The sequence below is a fragment of the Panulirus ornatus genome, chromosome 48 (assembly GCF_036320965.1).
Source record: "Panulirus ornatus isolate Po-2019 chromosome 48, ASM3632096v1, whole genome shotgun sequence".
Lineage (NCBI taxonomy): Eukaryota > Metazoa > Arthropoda > Malacostraca > Decapoda > Palinuridae > Panulirus > Panulirus ornatus.
This window is the reverse complement of record NC_092271.1, coordinates 17,282,029-17,308,660: the sequence shown is the minus strand read 5'-3', so window position 1 is coordinate 17,308,660 and position 26,632 is coordinate 17,282,029. Positions and strand designations below refer to the sequence as shown.

The 26,632-nt window shown below is 41.7% G+C and overlaps 1 long non-coding RNA gene and 1 pseudogene across 2 annotated transcripts in view; one reads left to right on the top strand and one right to left on the bottom strand.

The window, feature by feature from the left end:
* Positions 1-4,701: 4,701 nt before the first annotated feature.
* The window catches only part of LOC139764146 (uncharacterized), a 70,181-nt pseudogene continuing 48,250 nt past the window's right edge, over positions 4,702-26,632 (bottom strand).
* Positions 20,607-26,632, top strand: part of LOC139764011 (uncharacterized) — a 50,188-nt gene continuing 44,162 nt past the window's right edge. Inside the window, exon 1 of one of the 2 annotated variants that reach the window (XR_011716294.1) lies at positions 20,607-20,684. This is a non-coding gene — a long non-coding RNA (uncharacterized lncRNA). The remainder of the gene's footprint in view (positions 20,685-26,632) is intronic. The other variant, XR_011716295.1, reaches the window with a different exon arrangement.

Genomic DNA, 26,632 nt, shown 5'->3' with positions numbered 1-26,632 from the left:
CTGGCCATAATAGGGAAATATGTATTCAATGACTAGTAATCGAATACCCTCCGTCTCATGTCCACGAGCAACGAGGTCTCGATAGGTTCGTTCCTGTCAGGCTCACATTACCTGGCAACCTCCACATTTACCGAACGAACCATCACACGTGGAGATATACGAACTCAAACTACGCGTTCACGGCGCAATTACCACTCATCCAATAGTCATTTTCCCTACCATGGGCAGCATAACGGAGTGGTTAGTGCGCTCACTTACCACACAAATCGAACGGGGTTCGAATCCTTGCTGCTGAAGGGCGTTACGTGTTCTATGAAAAAGCTCGTTCATCGTAATATATTTTTGTGTGCGTGTGTGTGTATATATATATATATATATATATATATATATATATATATATATATATATATATATATATATATATATATATATATATATATATATATATATTATATATATATCGTCCTGTCCCCTCTACCCACCTAATCCTATATCCAGCTCACGATATCTAACAGAAAATGGGCTACGTAGTCTACCTTTATCTATGCTTATCTTTTCCCAACAACCTGTAGAGAGTGACCGTGTCGTCCACAACATTGCTCAGTACCCAACACTCCTCCAGGTTACGTTATCCTCCACCACGAAAACCAGACGAACTCTGAGGGGGCGTCGTATGTGAAGTGGTGAGATGTGAGGCACATGTGAACTGGTGAGTGGTGAGTTACATGGGAAGTGATGAGTGGTTTGATTACAGGCGAACTAGTGAGTAGTGAGTTACCGGTAGTGAGAAGAAGAGAATAATGAAGTGGGTCGTAAAACTACGTTAGAGATGATAATGAACTTTTGATGAAGTCAGTCTAGAAGGATATGACCTGAGAAGGTATGAAATTAGACATGTGATATGATGATTACAACCATGTTCTTAACTCGCCTTTTATAACTGTAGTTAATGAGACTGCTAAAAAGACGTTCTTCCAAAAAGAACAAAAGAATATATTCAACTATTATCTTTTTACCCATTACATAACAATGAAATCTTTAGTGATGACGAAAGAAAAGAAATCCCTTATTTTCACCTCATCCTGGCAACCAATATTATGCGGTGTGATTATAATTCTAAGAGAGAAAAGTAAACGCAATCTATACCAACACCATTCAGAGCGTGAATATAATAACCAAATATCTGTAAGGGTATCCACAATGTTAAGGGCTTAGAGTGCATGTTGCAGAAGTAGGAGGAGACGGAATTCACTCCCAAGGGAAACTGAATATCATCTCAACATAGAATTCTATTTTGGGATTATGAACGCAGCCCCGAAAAAAATGTCTATAATTGCAGACGGATCACGAGTGAATGGAGATTCCAACTACGAGTGGCATGTAGAAGCAGTCTTCACAGTGTCTACTGTTGTTAGTCGTAGATATACGTGTTGTGGGACACACACACACCCACCCACACACACACACACTCACACACACATACACAATTGGTCCAAAGGGAATTATTCATAGCAGCTTGGGAAGCAGTAGGTCTTACATGATGATGTACCCCTGCCTCGCGTGTATGTGGGACGAATGCTGCCAAGTTTAAGAAAGTCTATCCAGAGAGGCATCAAAAAGGTGATATCTTGGAGATGTCGTGGTAACTGCAAGATTAATTGACACGTGTCTACTTGGAGAGTTCATGGATGAGGCTTCAGCCGCCAGGGACTCGTGTTTAAAGTCATGTCTTGATAACTTAGGTCGTCATAGGGCGAAAAAATTCAATGACGATGGAGAAGTGCGTCTCGTCTACTTAAGGAAAGTGTGACAAAATATTCAGCATGATTCTGAAATTCGTGAGAAACATAGATGACAGAGACGGAGGAGAGTTGTGGAAGCTGGCTAAAGAGGAAAGACATATTACTGGAGCTCTGGGCCATGACCGGAAAAATATGAAGAGGATTTCATACATGCAGAGGAGAACTGTCAGGGACAGAGACGCACCCCACACTAACGATTGGCAAGGGGAAGATCGGAGAGTATCAGTGCAATAGCCAAAGGAAGGCACGTGGATGCCTGCAGCGCACTCACTCACACACACACACACACACACACACACACACTCCACACAGTGAGCGTCCGTAGCTGGCAGTCTTTCCCACCCCTGCACACACCCATGGGTCGTACAAGGTAGGTGAAGGAATAGTGGTCCTAGAGGAGCGTTGGGGACGATCATGTGTTCTTATTCTGTATATTCCGAGTGTGTGTGTGTGTGTGTGTGTGTGTGTGTGTGTGTGTGTGTGTGTGTGTTGAGTAGGTTTTTATGTGAGCAGATCTATATATTTCTTGATGTGAATATGCATATGTGTGTATTTGTGCATGCATACATGTGTGACTACATATGAACACATGTCTCAATACTTATCCTGTATGTAAAGATGTCTTCACATACGTATGTACCCCATACCACACACACTGCATCATATTTGTGAGGCAAGGATGAAGTTGCCTCATATGAATATGCTCCTCATCAGCAAGATTTTTACACCAGAGTCCCCTGACGATGGGGTGAACGCTGAGGGTTGCTGGGCAGACTGCTGCTCAAGGTAGGTGTTCGCCAGCACACACCACAACTCCTGTCCCATATATCCCCCACACTTAGTCACAAGTGGGGAAAATGAACTAGACCAGGCAGACTGCTGCTGAAGGTATGTGTTCGCCAGCACACACCACAACCTGTCCCATACATCCCCCACACTTAGTTACAAGTGGGGAAAATGAACTAGAATGGAATAGATAGATGAATAATACCAACAAGTAGATATATACGTAGGTACAGTAAAAAGTGCAAGAGAAACTAAAGAAATAAACGAACGGTAATGAAGAGGACGCATAGCAATGAAGATGAGATAATACAGAGATTTTTTTTGGTCAGATCTGAAAATCAGGTTCATACTTTCCCAGTGCTTAACTTTTGTTTGTACAATTCTTAAAAGGAAACCTGGAGATTCCACTTCATCCATGCCCTCATCCTCCTTTTTATCCAACAAAGTTGTTGGTGTAGGAAATTTAAAGACATTGCTCACGGATACATATATATGCAATATCTCTATGATTATTGTGGCTAGAAAGGACCTTATATATACATATAGATTATGTCCTATATTGTACTTAAGGTACAAGACTTTCATATACGTAGTTTTTGAGAAACTTGCAGTTGTGAGATTTCGATGCAGTTATTCAGAGAATGATCTTGAAGTAATGCTTTATATTTCCATTATCCAAATGCAGACGAAGGTTCGTTTACCTTCCCTGATCACACCAGCATCCCTGTGTGTGTCACCAATATCTCTGTGTATATCCTCGTTCTTCGATGATTTGGTGACTATACCTCGAAGAACATGGACAAACAGCTGTAAATCTTTCTTAAAAAACTACGTTTAGAAATGTTTGACCATAAGCAGATGATACACGGTTTATGTGTATACGTTGTATAGATGATTACACAATTATACTACGATAAGTCCGCACACCAGCCCCTCCAAGACAATAGACGTGTTTGTCGTGTGCTCCGGAACATCGAAAACCCAGATCGAAATTCCGAACCCTTTTTTTGTTTTGCCGTTTGTTCATCTGTGTCTTTGTCTTATTCTACATCCATTCAACTATGATTATGATTTTTGTTTGACTGTTTTTGTTGATTATATTTTATACTATGGAGCTGAGAAGTGCTATAGATTGAATCGTATGAAAGAAGGGAAATTATTCATCTTCAATTCACTTGAACTGAGGGAACACAGTGCCTTTCAGGATACAAGGTGTGGCTTCCCGAACTGAAAAGGTGGTGGTCAGAGGTCATAAGGTCGAAAGGTCATAGATCAACAGTTCACATCGTTCATGAAGGTTTATATTCTTTAATATAGATTTCCCTCTACTTTTTTCAGCTTCAAAAGGATCCAGAGGTCTAGTGTTATATGGATTCCATAGCGTCCCTTTGCATCTGAGTTTAGCTACAGTGACCTTAATGTTACATCCCTTATGAACCCGTAAGGATTATCGTTGATATCACATACCAACAACCATGAACCCAAAGTATGATGTGGGATAAATATTCCAGGTTATGCCCTTGGGATGAGCGCGAGGTAAGGCCATGTAATGTACAATTAATGATTGTGTATATGTCTGGTCCTCAAGTTGAACCCATAAATCTTTATTTTTCATATCTGTATTGTCATGCTTACTCTTAGATCCCCATTGTGTTTCCTGAAGATTTGAACATCACGAAACTCTAAAGCAATCCAGCTTACCAACTCTTATATCCTGTCCTGAGAGATTTGATTCACTTTTCCTTTCTTTTCGCTCTTAGTTCTCTTTCCCATCTTCTGTATTGATTACTCCTGCCTCTACTCCCGAAAGTTACATGTTTGATTGCCTCTGCCATAGTCGGTAACCCTACTATATATGAGTACTGTGTGGCTCGTAGTTACTCAAAGGTAAGAAGTCATGTTGTGTGTTTCTCTACTAGAGTCCGCAAGCCTTAGATCTCTCACTATATCTTTTTTTTTTTTACAGTCACATTTTTTACGTCTTTTCAGTCATTACTTTCTCCTTCATCTTCTCCATCTTTTCTCTCCCTTTTGATGCTTTGCCTACACACTGTCCTACATCCCTGAGACTGCGAATAACGTTGTAACAAGGGAGTGAAAAAGAAAAATCATATTCGTTTCTGTTTTAGTAAGTTTTATTTACTTTCCCTCCAGTGTTAGTGTAATGATACAATATCTCTAAACTGCCAATTCTGATGACATGTTAAGAATAACAATTCATATATCTATCATATACATATGTAGGTTACATGGATATTAATGCCTAAGGCCTTGAGTTAAATTTGACGTTAGATATATATCTATATATAATGAAATATATCAAGTGAAGATTTGGTTATCATATATATTTCTAGCCAAGTTTCATCCTTGCACTGATTTCATCCCATTCCGAAAGGCTCGTTAGGAGAAGTGATTAAAAGAAAACAAAAGCAAATGTAATGAGATAATATATGAGAAGTTCGTCAACTAAGAAAACCATTTAGAATAGGAATATGGTTAACCAACTGAAGTAAAAGGGGGCATAGAAGTAGGAAGATAAATAGATGGAAGACGAAGAGAAATTACTAAGGACATATGTGGAAATCAAGGGGTCATCTGGTGACAGATATATCAGAGACCAGAGCAGTCTTCTGTCACCAGTGTTCGTGTACACGACTCCCTATAACAACCATTCTGAAGCTATAGTATCTATGAATCTACTGTATAACTTATAAGTACAATATATATGATATGCTAATATATTGAGTAATATAGTCCAGCCTCAAGATACTTGTATTACCGTAATATATCCTACATTAGGAAACGAGAAACTAATCTAGTGTAGCCTATTAGATCAACAGATATCAAGGTCAGATCACTGCCATAACCAAATAGATATTTTTCGACCTATTGGCAAATCAAGTCAAGTAGGAAGACGAAAAACAAAATATTGGTGTTTGATTCCCTTCTGTCTTAGGCTTGGAATACCTACTTAGTGATGTGTGTTGAGGAGTCGAGTTGAAGTCACAATGAGTTGTTGTGAAGGCTACAGTCTTACTTTCGCCATAGTGCTTCCCGTGTGTTACGAATGACGTCACTCGTAAAGGATATTCACTGTACGAAAGTTTTCCAGGTCTACAAGTTTCTGGTATTGAGTCCATCCCGCTGTCCCTTTTACTGAGTGTGGCGCAGCCCTGGAGCCGCAGGAGGTTCTGAAAAACTGACTAACCTCAAGAGGACGAGGAACAGCTAGGGTGGCTAAGAGACGTCTTCTTCTTCGCCTGGGACTCGTACTGGGGCGGGCCCATGCCTACCTCATGGTCAGCACCGCTAACCACAACACTATTGTAGCTCACATCTGAGTACAGTACTAGCACATATATTAATGTGAGTCGATCAGAAATGTATTCATCCCTATATGATCTGCATTTACGTATACTCGTATATAGGTATCTCCCAAGTGATGACGATCATACCGCTCCATGCAACCTGGAGGAAAGAGCGATCTCTCTAAGTAACCATCCCTCAGGTAATGAGTCTTGCAGAACGATTGGTGATACTTTATGTGAATGACTGACGTGCATTCTTGTAATACATAGACTCGTCCTCCAGTTGCTAAATTCTCGAATAACAATGTCTTGTCTACCTGATCAGATGATGTGGGGAGTGCTATGACATGGATATTTAACCGCTACTCTCGCATAACAGGGAGTTAAGAGAAACCTCCTAAGACAGCAATCTGTTGCCTCCAATCTCTGAGGTTAAGAGTGTGATGCCCAGTTGTTGACAGGCAGGTAAATGCATGGAAACATAGCAGATATACGTTATGTGTATCTAATGACAGACTTCTGATACTAATATCATGAAAACATTTCGTCTTCTAGTCGCTGAAATGGCTCACGTCAGGGAACCGAAGTAAACTGCTGAAGGAGATTGTGGGCTCAGTACCTTCGAGAGGTCAGTACGCGGACCAAACTTCCTGGCTGAGACTTGGGTCATACCAGATACAAATAGAATCACAAGACTTTACTGATAAGCTTTTCGCCCGACTCCTCTCATCGCTCTTATGACAGCTCAACAATCACCTCCTCGATCAAATCGGTCGCCTCAACTGGCGTGACACACAGCCATACTGACATATGCAAACTCTTCTCGGAGGCTTTTTGGACATAGTCACACTTTTGATGACTTTGTTCATTCCCTCTTATTCCCCCAAGTGTAATCTGAAAGTCATACGAGATGTGTGCTATCAGACACATTGTCATAATATCACTATATCATTATAAGACATTGTCAAAAGATACAATGTTGATGTGGAGCATCTATGTCATTGAGGACATTATAGGATACAGTGTCATTATGGAGCCCAATGCCATTTTAAGAACCAGAATGTGACTTATTATGGGGAAAAATTATCATATTACGTAAAATCATTATAAGACACAGTGTTATACTAGTCCACTAAGTCAGTGTAGAAGACTGTAACAACATGGAAGGCAGTATCGTAAAGACTGCAAGGAACATAGACATAACAAGTATGATAAAGTAGGCTAGCCTAGCTTAGATGTTTGAAATAGGTTAGCCTAGCTAATATGTTTGAAGTAAGCTAGCCTAGCTAGTGTAATGACGTAGGGCTGGCTTAGCTGAAGAGATGCTAGTAATCTCGCAATACCTAGAGAGGCATCAAGTTCCCAAGTGATCATTACTACTTCAGTCTGGTAGATTCTCATGTATTACTCACTCTACTTCTAACCACCGTCAGCCGATTTTCTCTCTGTCTCCGTTGATGATCTCCATCAGAGACGATCGTTCACTCAAGATTTGATCAATAAAAAGACATGTAGGTTGTCTGTGACGATGAGATTGATCTGAGACTTACGTGTTCTCTAACAAAACTAGCAAATGTTCACTTGCTGGAAGGTGTATCATGAACAGTAACCATTCTACCGATGTCATATTGCATACACCGATTTCCAAGTCTTACAGCAGTGTTCCGATCATCTTCAATTCTTAAACCCAACTGTTAAACTGAAGATGGGTGTATTGTATTTATCATCCCACGTGATACTGCCCAAGATTATCTATGACTACGTGTGATGTAAAAGCTCTCTATCTAAAATATAATTGGAAAAAAAAAGAGAAGATATACAAAGTCTGTTTTTTAGGCAACCATTGATGCCTTGAGATGCACAGATACTAGAAGTAACTTTATCAAGGCAAAGCAAAATCCCATCTTAATTGTCGTATGTGTCTTTATTCAGTGCTTGATATCATAGCGAGCAGGTTGTACTAGAAGCCTCTTAGGGGGTAAAGTGTCCATAGGTCATTTTCAAACAACAAGGAGTAGAGTAATATCACCAACAATTTTAAGAGGGGGAAAAAAAATAAAGGTCTTGACAGTAAATGTAGACTATAACGTAAGACTCCCTTTTAGGTATAGTTATCATTTATTCTATTAAGAATGTGTATGAGTATAATGGGATATAACATTTCATAGGCCTTCACATATATCTCCTGCACAATCTATATAGACGCCTGTATTCACCAGATGTAATGTAGGGTGCTATGATTATATAAACTAATTAGCTTTTTATCTATATATTTAGTAAGCAGGATTACACCCAACACTTGGCAATGAGAGGCGACAATAGCATCAACCTCTTCAGACTTTAAAAGATGATTCAGGGGCCTTTATGATGCCACGATATGGGACTGACTTAACAATATGATTTACATGTGTCAGAATGAGTGAGTCTATAAAATAATGAGGACAACTTAGATGCAAGGCTTAATATTCACGATATTCAGTAGGGCAACCTCAGGTAATCGGTGGTGTCCCCGTTATCGAGGTCTTGCTCAAACTCCTTCCGTTTTAACGGCATCTGGGAGGAGGGTCGGCCAAACTTTGGCAGGGGTTCCTGTGTGGCAGAGCTGCCATTGGTCCGGAGCAACAGACGCGCCGGGTGGTTCTTGGGCATTTCCTGAGTATCGAGACCTCCTTGGCCAACATTAGCTGTGGATTCGAGACTGGCATCGTCCACAGGAAGACTTCCGTGGGTTTCCCGAGACATTCGAACGAGGTCCCCGAGACTGAAGAACGGGCCCTTCACCAAGCTGTGTGTCCTCGTAGGAGAGTGCTGCCTCTTCAGGCACGCTGTTGCGGTCTCTGTTAGGAAGAAAAAAGACATTTATGAATACGAAACCTTCATCTCAGGCTGGATAGCGAGTCATTCTAAGTCGCTGCAATGTCATAATCTACATAAGTTTATGGTTCAACTCTGTTGAAAAAATGTTGCGACAGTGACAATTTTGCAACTGCAAAGTTCACTAAAGAGTTCTTGAGAATAAGAAAGGTGATGAGAATGGACGTAGTATGTTATAGTTATAAAGATGTGCTCAAACCAACAAGGGTATGAGTTCGAATATGAGTTTATAAGGTGGGATTGAATCTGTGAGGAATTTAATCATGATATGATGATATGAAGGGCGAGCAGATAGTGTTAATGCTCACAGACATCTTCATTTCTGTCCTCACGAACGCTCCACAACATAGCTTTTACCATTAGCTTTTTCCATCGTCTGATACTGTTTTCCATGTCACTCCACAAACCATTTACCTTTTGTCCGTCTGTATCATCATCATCATCATCATCATTGTCATCATCAACCAGAACCTTTCCATCTCTTCATAGCTCAAGTCTCACTCCTTCAGCACTAACCTCTTCTTTAAGTCTACCAGCTCTGGCTGACTCCCGGTCTCCTTACCGTTTACCACCACCACAGACCCTCCCTTATCTAACAGTTTTTGTCCTCCCCCAACCCACACACACACACACACACACCCACACCCACCTATACACACACACCCACAGCCTATCCATCCCGCTCCCCTCACTCATCCTTCCTCCCACCTACGCCCCACTTTTGATAACGATTCTGAGAAGTGTACTCCCACTTTTGTTGATGAAGACAGTCCAGGGAGAGTAACACTTCTGCCATCAGCAGTCCTCCTGCTAGGAGTTTATGGTGTAAACAACCACCAGGTAGAGTGTAGAGAGGTAAGGCGCAAACACCCAGATGATGTAGACTAAAATCGGGCAAAAGATGTACCTTGTAAAACCGAGAATATAAACAATCAGGAGGTATATTACCATCAACCCAAGACTGTTTACTAAAAACAGCCAATAAAAGTTGTATGAGGCAAGTACAAAGGTAAACAATGACAATGAACAAGAAATAATATGCTTTCATACAGATTGCGTCAGCCAAAGTATCAGGCAAAGTGTCAGACTGTCAGATACGAAAGGTCAGACCATGTGTCAGGCAGACAACAGCCTCCAAACAACTGGCGTCACACGTAAAAACACGTTAATAAAAGTCCTGAAATCAATGCCAAGGTGTCAACAGCGCCAGGGTGTCAGATAACACCATCAGAAACACACACTGTTAGACTTTGATAGTCTATACGATGTTGAATTATTGTGCTTTTGTTTTAGAACATCTCTGTGTGGGTTTCACACGACTAGACGGAGCAACAGTAACACACATACACTCAGTTTGAAGGAGTCATTAAGTGGGGAGGATATTGTGGCTAAAGGACAGAGAGGGGAGAAGAAAATTAAGAGAAGGGATACCACAAAGCAGGAAAAGAAGGACAGAGAAATAGGAGTGGAAGGGAACGTGGAAAGAGTAGGCGGAATAGAAATGACATTGAATGGGATGGAGATAGAGAAGAGAGAAAAGAGAGAAAAGAGAAAGGTCAGTAACGTAAGGTGAGGGAAAAGAAAGAAGAGTAGAACAGGAGGAGATAAGAAGTGTAGGAGGAGATGGAGAATGAGAAGGGGTAAAGGAGCATCAGAGCAAAAGGGGAGGAGCAGAGGGAAGAAAGGAGTGACGTAGGACAAGAGGTGTTTGCTCGAGTGGGCAGCTGCGGTGAACTAAGGCAAAAGGTGGAAGAGGTAGAACGCAACCTACCTGGGAGAACGCTTGGCCGTGAAGAGCGTGAAGGAGCAGCGGCACCCGCCCACCATACCGTTGAAGCCCGTAGTTCGGCAGAACATCTGGCAGTCGAACCGCTTGGCGACGGAAGGTGACGGCGAGGCCAGGAGCAACACTACGGTGGCCAGCACCACCAGTGCTGGGGACATGGCGGCAGGGCACAGTGAGGGACGCATCCAGACACGAGATAGAGATTCCTGCCGGGGTTGAGAAGGGGGTTAGAAGATGTGGAGACTCCTGACGGGGTTGAGAAGGTGGTTAGAAGGGGTAGAGATTCATATATATATATATATATATATATATATATATATATATATATATATATATATATATATATATATATATATATATACGGTAGAATCGAAAGTTTCTATACCAGAGGTGAATGTACGTAGATAAGGGGCAAGAGGGAATCAAGTGAGAGCAGCAGGTACAAGCCAGGCGCCATACTACCAGTTTATTCGTTAAGATGCATTTACGTACGGCGCTGACTGTTGTTTGGTGACGCCAAACACGACTGTTACCATACCTACAGGTTGGTATCTGTGTATATCCAAGGTGTAGATGTTCTTTTGTTGTATATGACCTCATAAATACACGTAAGTGCAAACGATACGGTATTTGGTACATGCATATACATAAGCATAAAGATATATTCACATATGCAACCATGTATACAGATAAACACATATGCAAACGCACACATGTAGATCCACATCGGCATACGCTTAAAAGCACACACACACACACACACACACACACACACACACACACAAACAAACAAACAAACCCCTAACGGTATGAGAGGAAGGAAAATGTTAGTGGCGCCAAGTCAAAGGAGGCCAAGATCGACAATCCCTAAATCCCAAGAGGTCAGCAGCTCCTCCTCAGTAATCCCCCAGAGATCTCCTATAACTCCCTCACCCATCGCCCTGGCGGTGGGAGCGAGAAATGATACCGAAAGGTTCAAAACAATTTTCTTTGGGGCATACCCCCACACAAGGGTATCGTAACTGACCATCCCTGTCACAAAGAGGATGGGATTTCCTATCAGCTGAATCTGTTTCATGAAAATAGGAATATAGATGATTGATCCAGATTATTTACCACAAGGAAATCAAGATGATGTGAGAGAGGCAGCGGAGAGAATGATGGGTTAAGGAAACTATATAAAAGAAAGTGAGGTATGAGTTCGGAAACTATGAACACAAATGGAAGATATGATGGTGGGAACGCAGGTTTCTAGGGAACGAAGGATTCATCGGATAAAAGAAATAAAGTGCGTTAACTCATGGTCTACATTTCATTTAAAAGCTGTATTGACTTGCGTTCCCTTGTGTGTGCATGATTACGAATTCATAATTACCCACTTGTTAATGTAGGGGAAGAGAGTAGCACTCTCGTGGGCCTCTTATATAATTTTATGAGCTTATATATGCTCTTTACATGTACCATATTCATGTGTGTGTGTGTGTCTGTGTGGTGTGTGTGTGTGTGTGTGTGTGTGTGTGTGTGTGTGTGTGTGTGTACCGAAAGAAGTAGAGGAAGGCACGAGGGCGTGAGCGAGGTAAGGGAAGACGTTGGGAGTGGGTGAAGCAACATATAAGATGTTGAAGAGGAGGGTAAGGTAATCTTTACGGCCTTTCGTGCAAAATTTATGAGGGCCTGTAGGCGATGTTGTTTGGATGGCCGGTGAAACTGTATCCATTCGTGAAATGTAAACAGTGAAATGGGGGGACCCCCGAGGAAATGGTGGAGAGTCAGGCGGAAAGGGGAAAGGGGGGGTGGGGGAAGAAAAACAGACTTAATCATAGGAAGTTAACAGGGAGAAATAGAGATAAACAAGGTATGTATCTGTGACCAAACTGGGAGTACATTAAGGGTGGAGGGTCGTATCTATCAATCAGGTTTTCATACTAAATCATTAAATAAGCTGATTAGGTATTGATCAGCTCACTATCGCCAGTCCTCAGTGAATAGTTTGGAGTGTGAGTGATGAAACCAGGAGAGAGAGAGAGAGAGAGAGAGAGAGAGAGAGAGAGAGAGAGAGAGAGAGAGAGAGAGAGAGAGAGAGAGAGAGAGAGAGAGAGAGAGAGAGAGAGGTCTTGACCTTGTGAGGTCTACTGCCACAGATAAAGATAAGATTAGGTTTGTCAGTGATTCTTAGAGTCAGTACGTATACGATTCAATTTTTTGGTTCTGATGTATTAGATATGATAGATAGATATGCAATATAGATGGAGAGGTAGATATATAGATAGACAAATAAATAGATAGACAGATAGAAAGATGATAGATAGATAGATAGATCAAGTGACAGACAGACAGACAGATAGATTGATAGATAGATAGATAGATATAGGTAAACAGACAGACAGACAGATGTAGACAGACAAACAGATAGATCAATAGAAAAATAGACAAAGACAGTCTTGAGTGTATTGATTCACATGAGCGTAGCAGCTGAGGAGAAGCGAATTGCATGAATGGCAGTCCTTAAGTGTTCAATACCAGGGTGAGGAGTTGAGTGCTTCTCCACCTCCTGCTGGGCAGTACCGGGCAAACGCGAGCATCAACAGATGTGCTTCAAGACACTTATGAGGCATTTAAGTGGTAAGTGAGAGATCGCAGACTGATTGTGAATGCACGGAGGAGTAAAGTGTTTGTACTGGAGAGAAGGACTGTGATTAGGAAATAGGTATGAGCTTAGCGAAGGTACAGATGGCGAGAGAAATGGAGGTAGATGCTTAAAAAAAAACCAGTGAACAAGCTGTGTATATTCGCGAGAGCCACTGATGGCTGAAACTTGGTGCCCGAGTGAAACCTTTGTTGAACTGTTTCTCAAAAGCTGATGCAGCAATCTCATGTGCTTGAAATAAGATAAAGCTGATAATGCAGGGTCATGTACAGAAGATAGGTAGACATGCACAAAATGAATGCATTCTGGACTGCCATCCTGAGAATGCTTGAGGGAACTATGGAAACTAACGAGATGAGAAAAGAAGTTGCATTTGCGACGAAAAGATATGTTAGAAAAATTGTGGACATAGAAATATAATAGACACGATCTTGGAACTATGAGATATACAGAGAAAATACGTTAATGACTGAACTGGATAAAATAGACAACAAGACTTGCGTTGTGTGATTGATATATAACATGATAGCCAACAAATGATGAGAAAGAGAAAGTGGATAAGGAAATCATCTCATTGAATGTGAATAACTGTATGACCGCGCTGGTAAGTGGGGCGCCGATGTGAGTGCGTGAGTGAGAGTGGGTGTGTGAGTGGCAGTATGGAAGAGAGTGTGAGATGAGCACTAGAGCAAGTGAGTGCGTGGGAGAGGTGGAGAGGGGGGGGATGGAGTGTTAGCATGAATGAGTGTGTGAACGAGATGGTGTTTCCATACGAGAGGAGAGAGGTGATGGGGAAAAGTAAATGTCTGTGGTTGACGTGGATCCCAGTTTGAGAGTGTGTGGGACGATAGAGGTTCTAATCCTGTATAAATGAGTGTGTACGTCCGACAGGGATGAATATCGGTCTAGATAAATGTGAAAGAAGTACTAATTTGAATGAGTGTTTGGGTGATGAGGACGTGACCATGGGAGTAAGAAGGGTGCTAGTGTGAGTGAACATGATGGGCTTTGTGTCCTCGGCAACACCTCTTGGAGAAGATTCAACGCCATCAACTCCCTACACTACACTCGAATAAACAAAAATTATGATACAGTTGAGTAATATACGTAAGCGTTAATATCTTATTCATTAGCTAATGATACTTTCTCATGAATAATCATCGTGATTTCCAGGTAAAAGATAAATGAAGAACAATATAATCAATAAACTTTACCAATACATTGGCTCGTTCATTCTTCTGTTTCATTATAAACATTATAGAGTTTTGCGTTTATACTTTTCAAGAGGCGTGTCTTCTAGTGACGACCACTCAGAGGAGGAGCTTTTCCTACAGCAAGGGAATCCTCTCGTAGGTTATGCCCTGAAGCACATCCTTAGGATGACGTGGGACGAGGGGCTGGTCGGGAGATAACGTTCAGGTGGGACCAGGCGACGCTCGGGTAGATCATGGGAGGCAGGTATAAAAGCTGCAGTGTGTTTGATAGACGGGAGAGCTGTGAGAGCACACGGAGACGACGATGTGGGGTTTTGAAGAGTGAAATGAGTGAGGACCTGGCCGTAGCTGGAGGAGGACAGTGTGTCTAAGCGGGAGTGTGAGGTGACTAGGGGCTAGGTTATATAGCTGGGGGGAGTGTAGTGAGTGGGGAAGGCTAAAAGGATGGAATGACTGAGGACCAAACATTTGTGTTTGAGGTCTGTATATCCTCTGACCTCTATTAAACCCTGGTTCCTGAGATTTACACACTAGTGTTTGAGAAATTGCGTCAACCAGGTCCCCACGCTACATGTACTCTACCTCCAAGTTGCTTACATTCACCTAACTTAAGCTCACTCGCTGGACTCGCTCTAACTTCGAGAGCCCAGAGCCCATCTCACCGACGAAATCCGAATGGCTCTAGGAATCAGAACCTCACATGAACGTCATCAAATTCGAACGTTGTTTTAATTTTTTTTTCTTTGCAGGAACGTCTTCAGTACTATGAGATGGAATGGCAATAAGACCAGCTCTATTCCTCTCGTCTTTCTCTTTGATGACAGTTAGAGTCTTGCTCTTACTCTTCTCGGCTCCACAGTCACACTCAAAGTATCTGTAGTCATTTGCAATCTTCAGTGCAAAACATTTTGTTAATATTCCCTAATATAACTTAATGATGCTCGTTGCGAAATCACGAAATGATGTGGAGGTGAGACATTGTGTAAGTATGGGTGCAGGTTACTGTGCATTCTTGTACTTTACGGACGTATGAATACGAAGCATTATGTCTGTGTGTCTGTTTAAGAGTAATCCTGGAGGCAAATTCTAACACAACACCACATCTCTGTTCCTCCTTGGACAACTACAGTCCCTGCCATATCTCCCTGAACATACAACGAAAAAAAAGATAATATATCACTTTGAAAAGACTCATGCAAAGTTTGTGACTTTTAGGTATGGGGTCTGCACACTTATTTGCATACTAACACTTTACGCGAGAACTATGGCAAGCAACAGTGACATATCTGACACGGGCGAAAAACAAGTGAAAATCGTGTGTTCAAGGAGCCATATAAGTGCAACAACAGCCTGTATGGATCATAGAATTATACTGAACACCTGAAGAAGGTGCCTCACAGTGTCTTCAGAATTGGTAGTCATACGTTGACGGCATTTTCGGGCAGTTGATTGGCCTACAACCCAAACGACCAACCATCGTGTTTTCTTTTGGTTTTCGTACCAAGCTAAGTGTACAAGTAACCTCCTGATTGGCCAACTAGATGTGAGCTGGCTCTTGATTGGTCATGCATTTGTATGAATAGGCCTCGTTAGCTGGCATCAGGGCAGACCAAGCTGGGAGACCATAGGTTACACCTGGTTAGTGAGTTGTCTGTGTTGAAGCTTTCTCTCTCATCCACCTTCCACGAACCAGTTAAGTGCCTCTGCCGGTTCCTTGATATCACGTAATTTGATTTGTAATCATCTACTCGCAGTGTTCTTGATCTTTTAGTATCTTCATTTGTCTGGCTTTCTATAAGCACACGTGTCTCAAACATTTGCTGTGGTGGGTGTGTGTGTGTGTGTGTGTGTCTTGGATTAAAGACGAGTGAAATAGGCACAGTTTTAGCAAAATAAGTAATAAGGAAGACCCCTTCCGACAACCCCGAAGTCCGAGTAAAAGAAATGGAAATGGAAGGTTGAAAAGTCATGAGCAGGTGACTCATTAAGTATGAAAGAGTTGCGGCAATAAAGTCCACGTGAGGAGACAAACATGGTGGAACGCCTCGTTGTCCCTACACCGTTGCCACATCCACCTGTCAAGGTGTCCTCTGGCCGTAGGACACATGAGCTCTGGTCGAAATATGTGGCAACATTACTTCTTGCACTGATGTCACATCTGTCAGCTGTTAGGGGTCGAGAGGAGAAGTGCGACAACACTGTTTCTCTGTGTGTGTGTGTGTGTGTGTGTGTGTGTGTGTGTGTGTGTGTGTGTGTACCGAAAGAAGTAGAGGAAGGCACGAGGGCGTGAGCGAGGTAAGGAAGACGTTGGGAGTGGGTGAAGCAACATATAAGATGTTGAAGAGGAGGGTAAGGTAATCTTTACGGCCTTTCGTGCAAAATTTATGAGGGCCTGTAGGCGATGTTGTTTGGATGGCCGGTGAAACTGTATCCATTCGTGAAATGTAAACAGTGAAATGGGGGGACCCCCGAGGAAATGGTGGAGAGTCAGGCGGAAAGGGGAAAGGGGGGGTGGGGGAAGAAAAACAGACTTAATCATAGGAAGTTAACAGGGAGAAATAGAGATAAACAAGGTATGTATCTGTGACCAAACTGGGAGTACATTAAGGGTGGAGGGTCGTATCTATCAATCAGGTTTTCATACTAAATCATTAAATAAGCTGATTAGGTATTGATCAGCTCACTATCGCCAGTCCTCAGTGAATAGTTTGGAGTGTGAGTGATGAAACCAGGAGAGAGAGAGAGAGAGAGAGAGAGAGAGAGAGAGAGAGAGAGAGAGAGAGAGAGAGAGAGAGAGAGAGAGAGAGAGAGAGAGAGAGAGAGAGAGAGAGAGAGAGGTCTTGACCTTGTGAGGTCTACTGCCACAGATAAAGATAAGATTAGGTTTGTCAGTGATTCTTAGAGTCAGTACGTATACGATTCAATTTTTTGGTTCTGATGTATTAGATATGATAGATAGATATGCAATATAGATGGAGAGGTAGATATATAGATAGACAAATAAATAGATAGACAGATAGAAAGATGATAGATAGATAGATAGATCAATTGACAGACAGACAGACAGATAGATTGATAGATAGATAGATATAGGTAAACAGACAGACAGACAGATGTAGACAGACAAACAGATAGATCAATAGAAAAATAGACAAAGACAGTCTTGAGTGTATTGATTCACATGGGCGTAGCAGCTGAGGAGAAGCGAATTGCATGAATGGCAGTCCTTAAGTGTTCAATACCAGGGTGAGGAGTTGAGTGCTTCTCCACCTCCTGCTGGGCAGTACCGGGCAAACGCGAGCATCAACAGATGTGCTTCAAGACACTTATGAGGCATTTAAGTGGTAAGTGAGAGATCGCAGACTGATTGTGAATGCACGGAGGAGTAAAGTGTTTGTACTGGAGAGAAGGACTGTGATTAGGAAATAGGTATGAGCTTAGCGAAGGTACAGATGGCGAGAGAAATGGAGGTAGATGCTTAAAAAAAAAACAGTGAACAAGCTGTGTATATTCGCGAGAGCCACTGATGGCTGAAACTTGGTGCCCGAGTGAAACCTTTGTTGAACTGTTTCTCAAAAGCTGATGCAGCAATCTCATGTGCTTGAAATAAGATAAAGCTGATAATGCAGGGTCATGTACAGAAGATAGGTAGACATGCACAAAATGAATGCGCTCTGGACTGCCATCCTGAGAATGCTTGAGGGAACTATGGAAACTAACGAGATGAGAAAAGAAGTTGCATTTGCGACGAAAAGATATGTTAGAAAAATTGTGGACATAGAAATATAATAGACACGATCTTGGAACTATGAGATATACAGAGAAAATACGTTAATGACTGAACTGGATAAAATAGACAACAAGACTTGCGTTGTGTGATTGATATATAATATGATAGCCAACAAATGATGAGAAAGAGAGAGTGCATACGGAAATCATCTCATTGAATGTGAATAACTGTACGACCGCGCTGGTAAGTGGGGCGCCGATGTGAGTGCGTGAGTGAGAGTGGGTGTGTGAGTGGCAGTATGGAAGAGAGTGTGAGATGAGCACTAGAGCAAGTGAGTGCGTGGGAGAGGTGGAGAGGGGGGGGATGGAGTGTTAGCATGAATGAGTGTGTGAACGAGATGGTGTTTCCATACGAGAGGAGAGAGGTGATGGGGAAAAGTAAATGTCTGTGGTTGACGTGGATCCCAGTTTGAGAGTGTGTGGGACGATAGAGGTTCTAATCCTGTATAAATGAGTGTGTACGTCCGACAGGGATGAATATCGGTCTAGATAAATGTGAAAGAAGTACTAATTTGAATGAGTGTTTGGGTGATGAGGACGTGACCATGGGAGTAAGAAGGGTGCTAGTGTGAGTGAACATGATGGGCTTTGTGTCCTCGGCAACACCTCTTGGAGAAGATTCAACGCCATCAACTCCCTACACTACACTCGAATAAACAAAAATTATGATACAGTTGAGTAATATACGTAAGCGTTAATATCTTATTCATTAGCTAATGATACTTTCTCATGAATAATCATCGTGATTTCCAGGTAAAAGATAAATGAAGAACAATATAATCAATAAACTTTACCAATACATTGGCTCGTTCATTCTTCTGTTTCATTATAAACATTATAGAGTTTTGCGTTTATACTTTTCAAGAGGCGTGTCTTCTAGTGACGACCACTCAGAGGAGGAGCTTTTCCTACAGCAAGGGAATCCTCTCGTAGGTTATGCCCTGAAGCACATCCTTAGGATGACGTGGGACGAGGGGCTGGTCGGGAGATAACGTTCAGGTGGGACCAGGCGACGCTCGGGTAGATCATGGGAGGCAGGTATAAAAGCTGCAGTGTGTTTGATAGACGGGAGAGCTGTGAGAGCACACGGAGACGACGATATGGGGTTTTGAAGAGTGAAATGAGTGAGGACCTGGCCGTAGCTGGAGGAGGACAGTGTGTCTAAGCGGGAGTGTGAGGTGACTAGGGGCTAGGTTATATAGCTGGGGGGAGTGTAGTGAGTGGGGAAGGCTAAAAGGATGGAATGACTGAGGACCAAACATTTGTGTCTGAGGTCTGTGTATCCTCTGACCTCTATTAAACCCTGGTTCCTGAGATTTACACACTAGTGTTTGAGAAATTGCGTCAACCAGGTCCCCACGCTACATGTACTCTACCTCCAAGTTACTCACATCCACCTAACTTAAGCCCACTCTCCTGACTCGCTCTAACTTCGAGAGCCCAGAGCCCATCTCACCGACGAAATCCGAATGGCTCTAGGAATCAGAACCTCACATGAACGTCATCAAATTCGAACGTTGTTTTAATTTTTTTTTCTTTGCAGGAACGTCTTCAGTACTATGAGATGGAATGGCAATAAGACCAGCTCTATTCCTCTCGTCTTTCTCTTTGATTACAGTTAGAGTCTTGCTCTTACTCTGCCAGGCTCCACAGTCACACTCAAAGTATCTGTAGTCATTTGCAATCTTCAGTGCAAAACATTTTGTTAATATTCCCTAATATAACTTAATGATGCTCGTTGCGAAATCACGAAATGATGTGGACATTGTGTAAGTATGGGTGCAGGTTACTGTGCATTCTTGTACTTTACGGACGTATGAATACGAAGCATTATGTCTATGTGTCTGTCTAAGAGTAATCCTGGAGGCAAATTCTAACACAACACCACATCTCTGTTCCTCCTTGGACAACTACAGTCCCTGCCATATCTCCCTGAACATACAACGAAAAAAAAGATAATATATCACTTTGAAAAGACTCATGCAAAGTTTGTGACTTTTAGGTATGGGGTCTGCACACTTATTTGCATACTAACACTTTACGCGAGAACTATGGCAAGCAACAGTGACATTTCTGACACGGCGAAAAACAAGTGAAAATCGTGTGTTCAAGGAGCCATATAAGTGCAACAACAGCCTGTATGGGTCATAGAATTATACTGAACACCTGAAGAAGGTGCCTCACAGTGTCTTCAGAATTGGTAGTCATACGTTGACGGCATTTTCGGGCAGTTGATTGGCCTACAACCCAAACGACCAACCATCGTGTTTTCTTTTGGTTTTCGTACCAAGCTAAGTGTACAAGTAACCTCCTGATTGGCCAACTAGATGTGAGCTGGCTCTTGATTGGTCATGCATTTGTATGAATAGGCCTCGTTAGCTGGCATCAGGGCAGACCAAGCTGGGAGACCATAGGTTACACCTGGTTAGTGAGTTGTCTGTGTTGAAGCTTTCTCTCTCATCCACCTTCCACGAACCAGTTAAGTGCCTCTGCCGGTTCCTTGATATCACGTAATTTGATCTGTAATCATCTACTCGCAGTGTTCTTGATCTTTTAGTATCTTCATTTGTCTGGCTTTCTATAAGCACACAGTGTCTCAACATTTGCTGTGGTGGGGTGTGTGTGTGTGTGTGTGTCTTGGATTAAAGACGAGTGAAATAGGCACAGTTTTAGCAAAATAAGTAATAAGGAAGACCCCTTCCGACAACCCCGAAGTCCGAGTAAAAGAAATGGAAATGGAAGGTTGAAAAGTCATGAGCAGGTGACTCATTAAGTATGAAAGAGTTGCGGCAATAAAGTCCACGTGAGGAGACAAACATGGTGGAACGCCTCGTTGTCCCTACACCGTTGCCACATCCACCTGTCAAGGTGTCCTCTGGCCGTAGGACACATGAGCTCTGGTCGAAATATGTGGCAACATTACTTCTTGCACTGATGTCACATCTGTCAGCTGTTAGGGGTCGAGAGGAGAAGTGCGACAACACTGTTTCTCACTACACAGGCCAAAAAAAAAGAAAAAAATGCTTCATAAGACCGTTCGTTGTTTTTCGTTAGAATCTTGAAAAGCGGGAAGTATTCTGGGATAACGTATTTACAGTGTGTACTTATTTTCATTTTGCTGTGTATATGAAGTTTAAAGAATGTCTGCAATGTGATACGTACAATGTCCCGATCTCATGGTTATTTTACAGCCGTTACGAAGACGGTCTGTTTAGATGCGTCCTTATATCTTTTTGTTTTTCGGTTACTCTACACAGGCATGGTGAGGTCATTATGTATTCTGAGAGCCAGGGAAGATAATGGATACATCACATAGAACAACAGTGGCAAATTAGATGAGGTTCATCTTGGCTTTATCTTTTTTTGTAACCCTCTTGTTTTGGTCTGTTTGTGTCTTGTGTGTTTCCTCGCGCATGTGTTTGTGTATGTGTGTGTGTGTGTGTGTGTGTGTAGACTTGTAAATGAATTAAGAAACAGCTAGAAGCTTGGTAATATCTTTACATATTCACTGCATCACTGTTCCACATTCTACTGGCCTGTCATTCATGAATATTTCATGTAAAGTTCAGATATTAGCATCCACCCCTGGAACCCAACTATGGAGGAAGAGAGAGAGAGAGAGAGGGAGAGAGAGAGAGAGAGAGAGAGAGAGAGAGAGAGAGAGAGAGAGAGAGAGAGAGAGAGAGGGTGCTTAGGTACAAAACGCCTGTTAAAGGGCATATGGCGAAAGGCCTTGCGTAAACAAAAGGGGAAAAAAAAGCGACTGTAACAGAAACTTATACGAATATTGACTGTCTGACTTTTTGAACCATCTGCTGACGTTCAGATGTTCACAATCCAAACGAGTTCAATACGTATGTGAGGAAAACTCTAGATCTGATACTGAAATGAAACAGACCTCCTCACCTCTCTCCCCGTATCTGCCCTCCCACATCAAGTCTTCAAGCTGGAAATTCTAATTTCTCTGCCAAAAAAAAAAAAAAAAAAAAAGAAGAAGAAATATTGCATTTATTATTTCGCATGACCTTAATCATTCCTAGATACAACGCCGGAGGTATTTATATGTAAATGATCCTGTGGGGGGACAGGGAAGATGTAACATCGAGATCATACATGTGGATTAGAACTGAAATTTACGTCACCTGAGAAACGATAGAAAAATGATAAAAGATATAATCTATCTGTGATCCGTTATGAATTCCTTAAACACGCATAAATTGAACTAAAAAAAAAACCTGCAAGCGGAGTGGGATAATCACCAAACATAATAAAGTCCCGAGCCAAGTGATTATCCGTCTTTAGGTGTATTTTGCTTGCTTGCTGATGGAACGCGTAACTCACAAATGGAGACGGGTTGGGTCTCGATGGAAAACCCGTCACTAACGAGACTGGTTAGGGCCAGCGGGACCCGTAACTAACAGGACCGGTGAGGGGAGGTGCGGTTAGTAGGGACACATATCTACTTGGGGCAGTAACTGAGTCTTCGGGGGGAGAGTAGGGACGTATCTGGGGCAGTGACTGACTCTTCAGGGATGGTATGTCCTGCAAGGCGACGAAACGAAACAAATGTTCTGGCCGAAGCAATAGACAGAGCGTCAGATTTCTCTCGTTCATTAACTAATGTGTTGACTCGATCACTCTGGAAGCCTTGCTTTTTTTTCTCTCTCGTTATTTTCCCCACTTGATGGGAAGGGAAGTTTGGTTTCCAGCTACTGTGGACAGAGAAAAAGAGAGGGGACGCTTCCTCCTCCTCTGCTTCATCTCTTAACTGCTCGATGCTTCGGTAAAGTTCATAAACGTCACTAAAGGCTTCGGTGAAATCTAACGACTGATCGTTCGAAACGCCTACATGAGCCATACCTGAAGCATTCTTCGGTTCATGAACAATTGGCTTTGTGCGTTCCCAATTCCTCTATTTTCACCAGTGCATCCTGCCTTCTGCCTGAGCAGTCGTTTGTTCTCGTTTTACGGAGAGCTTCTGGTGGCATTTTTGCGCTCCGAAATTCTTTCCGCGCTAACCTGAGAGATGATGAGCGGAAAGTGACGAAGTGTATCCGAGTCTATTACTCAGCTCTCTCGTTGATCTAACTACGATATATAGTCTTTGATTCTTTCTCTAAGTGAACGTCGTCAAACTGACGTTGATTTTCTTTATCAAGAATGCATTATTTCTTATAGAGTTTGCATGGCATCGACACTGCATATGTCTTCATTATCATGGAATTCATACGTAAGCCGACACTAGTCTAAAGATATGCCAAAACTAGTATTACCCTTACTGGAAATCGCTATCATTTAATGTAAACACGTCATAAAATATACTGACACTTACTGTTAACTTCACTACTTGCTGAGTAATGTCAAGTTATTATAGACCATAGCAAAATTTCTTAAGAGGATTACTATTTCTCGAAGGCTTTCAGTTAGGCAGAAAGGAACAGGTGTATTCAAAAACAATTGTGCGATTACTTTGTTCTCATTTTGATACTATTTTCAAATACTTCATGGCTACATTGTTCGCATACATATACTTATAAGGTGAAAAAATATATGTATATGCATACATATAAATTATATATAGCGCAAAGCAGCAAGGAAAGGTATATAAAAGCAGATATTAACTCAACCCAGCTGAAGGCAGTTTGATAATGCATATGTTTACATTTTCATGATCAGGTGTTGGTCAGAAGAAAATAAAAACGACGAGCTGTCCCCGAGATCAAATCAGAAGGCATTTTCCCCAGTTAATGACTGATTGCTTTTTCCCAAATTTAGTTTCTAATTAACTCGACTTTATATTAAAGTTTACCTCTTTCTGTATCGGTCAGGTTTACTTGATTTTTTTTTTTTCTTACAGCGTCATTTCTCTTAACATATGCGTAATTTGGAGGTCTTCGTCATAGAACATCGCGTTTTGTCCTTTAAGAGTGTCATAGATTTAAGATATTACCAGCTCGGGTAAATCTAATGGCCAAGCCTCAGTATGATTCGTATGTTTCTGTTTATTGTCCAATCAAAATATCAGTACGCCTGGTATGATGTTCTTTAGTCCTGTGTTGACCCGATGTTTACGGAAAGTCCTAAGAAGGATGGCTCCTTAATCACCATCACTCATCATCACCTTTATTATCAATCTTGCATTTCCATTTCGTCGAAACGTTTCCCTAAGTTTTGAGTCTGACTGTGATGATATTTTGAAGGTTAAGGAGGTCATTTGATCACGACTTCAACGTTTGTACAGCTAATGACTTTCATATTACCATGGTTTGCCTGATTAATGAGATTTCCTTTTTTGTATCTTTCCACTTTTTTCGTAGGTGGAGAGACGATCTATGAGCACTTCCTTGAGCTGCTCTGACCGAGGAATATCTGGAGAGAGGGTGATATTACTTCGGAATACGGTAGAGAGAGAGAGAGAGAGAGAGAGAGAGAGAGAGAGAGAGAGAGAGAGAGAGAGAGAGAGAGAGAGAGAGAGAGAGAGTGCAAATGTGAGTCAGTGGTAACGGCGAATGCCAAATAACATTCTGAAAAAAAAAATGGAACTGAAAAACAGAAAAATACAATTCTTTTGAAAGCTGCGCAAGTAAGTGAGCAATACAAAGTCCCGTTCAGTTCACAGAGGCGGTTTTGTATGGTGTTCGACCGGTAATTGGTACTACATGATACTTCTAATGGCGCACTGAGGGTCTCTGAAACTGCTCCGAGTTGCTACTTTACAACTTATTGCTCTTCAAGTCATCTTAAAGCCTTCGTGGGAGTCTGTAATAGAAGGTTAAGACCACCGCATATGCGTTTCGAAACGATTTCAAGATACCTACGAAGGTGATCTCTGTAGTCAAGATTGTGAGAGAGAGAGAGTTGGAATAGATAAGATGAGGGTGTTCAGTTATATGCTTGAAGTTTGTAGTAGGAAGGTTAATGGCATAATGTGGCATCTCTGTGTAAGGCGAAGGTCTTTAAGGCTACATTGTCTAAATTGGTAACATATCTCCAGTTGTGTGTGTGTGTGTGTGGAGACATATGGCGCATCGTATCACAAAAGGATCCTTCAGGGATATATTACGTCATATCCTTGCCCTTCTCGCTCCATATTACGACTTACAAACCCAGCGTAATATGTATATATAGAGAGACACATTTGACGCATACACAGGAGAGGTCTGAAGGTCACATAGTGGTGGCTTTCCTGGGAAGAGTAGTTTACTGAAGATGTCGGTCGAGGAGAACAAGAATATGACTGAGATACCTAAAGACACGAGTTGAAAAGACTTGAAAACCGACGGGTTGACACAGGGATCAGTGGAAACTTTCTTGATGGTTGCAAAAGGATGAAAACCCCCCCTTTTTTCCGACAATGGAATTAGAACACCATCTCTGACAATGATGATTGGATGGTAATACCCTTTTCATAATGATAGAATGGAGGCACGTAAGATACAGTGAAAATGATAGTGATGTTGAGGGTAAAACAATAACCAAAAGGAACTAGAAGACATGGTATGCCCTCTCTACTGAGGAAGAAGTAATACCACAGATAATAAGTATCTTTAGTTTGTGTTGATATTTAGATGAATTCCAGAAACGATATTAATTGGTGCTATTTCTCAAAAATGATGGAAAATTTCTGCACACTGTTATAAAACCCTGTTTAACTGTGCATGCACTTATATATAAATCACCAGTGATGTAATTTTCAGCCCTTTCTTCGCCGAATTTTTTTTTTTCTACAAGAATTATGTTTGCTTGAATAGCTAGGTATTCTGCCTGCCTTCAATCATGGCGAAAAGACATCTAAGATTTCTACTGTACTCTTGTCTCGGACATAATTAAATTGGTGGTTAGTGATTAGGAAACGTCTTGACGAAGAGGAAAGTTCCGGTATCATGCAAGTTTCTTCCTGTCCTCAAGGGAAAGTGAGTTGTTCAAAAGGAAAATAACAAGAGGGCTGAATACAGTATACAAAATACATAGAAAGCTGGATCTAGACAGTGGATTATATGAAGAAAACAGGGGTTCAAGGAAGGTAATTTGTAGTGGTGTAAAAACTAAATCTATTAAAAAAAAATAGAGAAAGCAGATAGAAAGCAGCGATCCGAAAGTTAATGGGGGAGGGTTAGTCTAATCTCACAAACTTTCTATACACTACTCTCTTATGAGACTTTCTCCTGCTGCAGTTACTGGTTATACATCTATGCTCACTACTTGGAGATCTATAGGGTTCATTTACGTACCAATAAGTACGGTTATGATGCACAGAATTTGACATCCCCTTAATGAAAGATATTTCAGCACGAGAGATAACTGGTACGAAAACATTTTCTTAACAGCGGTACGTAATCGAACGACAACCCTTGCTTAACTATGAAGATAATTGCTTAAAGTTTACAATGACATCCAATTAGAAATGTTCGCCTCACTCCGCTGGA